Source organism: Arachis duranensis, chromosome 3 (assembly GCF_000817695.3).
Source record: "Arachis duranensis cultivar V14167 chromosome 3, aradu.V14167.gnm2.J7QH, whole genome shotgun sequence".
Taxonomy (NCBI): Eukaryota; Viridiplantae; Streptophyta; class Magnoliopsida; order Fabales; family Fabaceae; genus Arachis; species Arachis duranensis.
Window position 1 is genome coordinate 20,390,280 of NC_029774.3, and position 1,591 is coordinate 20,391,870.

The window sequence follows — 1,591 nt, forward strand, 5'->3', positions numbered from 1 at the left end:
GATTGATACTATTTATGACGAAACTAATAAAAATTATTTTTAAATTAACAAATTCCTATATTCTTAATGAACAATAAACGTTTAATTAAAAAAGTTTATTTAAAAATTTTAAATTTACACTAGCTAATTAAAAAATTCTATTTAAAAATTTGAAATTTAAAACTCTAATACTAATTCCTAATTAAGTGGCTTCTTAGCCGTTTTGATTTTTAAATTTAAATTTTTTTTATTTGTCACATTTATAATTTTTTTTCTATTTACTTCGTTTACATTGTTATTTTTTAGATTATAACAATAGAGGTACTTTTATCTTTTTCTCTCCTTTTACTTATAAGTTATTCATTTTCAATCTCTTTATTTAAGGAAATGAAAAAAAGATTTTAACTATAACTTGAATTTATTGATCGTGAGATTAAACTTATATTTATTTGAAAAAAAGATACTTTTATAAAAAATATATATATTATTTTTCATAAAATATGTTTATGTAACTAAATAAACGAGAATAAAAAAGAAATTAAAGCAGCCATCGAAAATAAAATCTGTGCAATTTTACATAGACATAAGAAGGCATTAATTTCATATTCTATTTGGTAAGTTAGACATGAGAAAAAATTGTAAAAAAATTAGTGTCTCAAGTTAAAAATTAGTGTTTTCGCATTTTAGAGAGACACAAAATACATGTTTTTAATGGGTGTTTGTGTACGACTATGTCTTTCATATTTTTGTCTCAGTAAACAAACAACATACATGTACTCCTGTGTACTCCTGTGTCTATATTTTGGTGGACATATATATCTAGAACAGACGCTGTCATATGTGTACTACTTTATTTTTTTAATAATATAAAGAATTTGATAATAAAAATGTATTATGTATAATGTATATATATTTTTAATTAGTTAAAAATTTATTTATTTGATATTTTTAGGTATATATTGAAAGATACAAGAAGTCCAAAGAGAAGTAAGATTATATTGAAGAGAAGATTGATATTAAAAGACAAAGAAAATACAAAGCAAAGCACAATTCAAGGTAGATTTCATATAAAAAAATAAATTAATTATTTTATCATTTTTGTTTTTAGGTTAGAATAATATATTTTTTTATTTGGTATTTTTAAGTATGTCAGTTCTATATATTTAGTTTTTATTGGGTATACAAAATAACTAACATGTCATGAGTATTTTGGCCGAATGAAAGCCCATAAAATACAATATTTTCTATATATTATTTAGCTATTGACAAGTAATAAATTATTAATTTACATTGTCTTCGTAATATGTTACTAAATTTGTTTATGAAAAATTACAGAAAATTCGAGTGATAGTTCTAATGGTGTGCATTTTCAATCGGTGTTGTCGAACATTACAAATAGCATTAATACAAATTTATTTTTAGATGATTTTTTTTGGAACTTGCTTATGGGAATGTACATGCACTTTATATATTTTGATTTTCCTACTATTTATTCAATTATAAACTTTAACAGAAAATATGTTCAAAAATAATATCTCGAGTTATCTTATTAGGTAATAATCCAACACCATATCGATCAAGGTCTCCAACTACTAATCTACACTCTATAGAT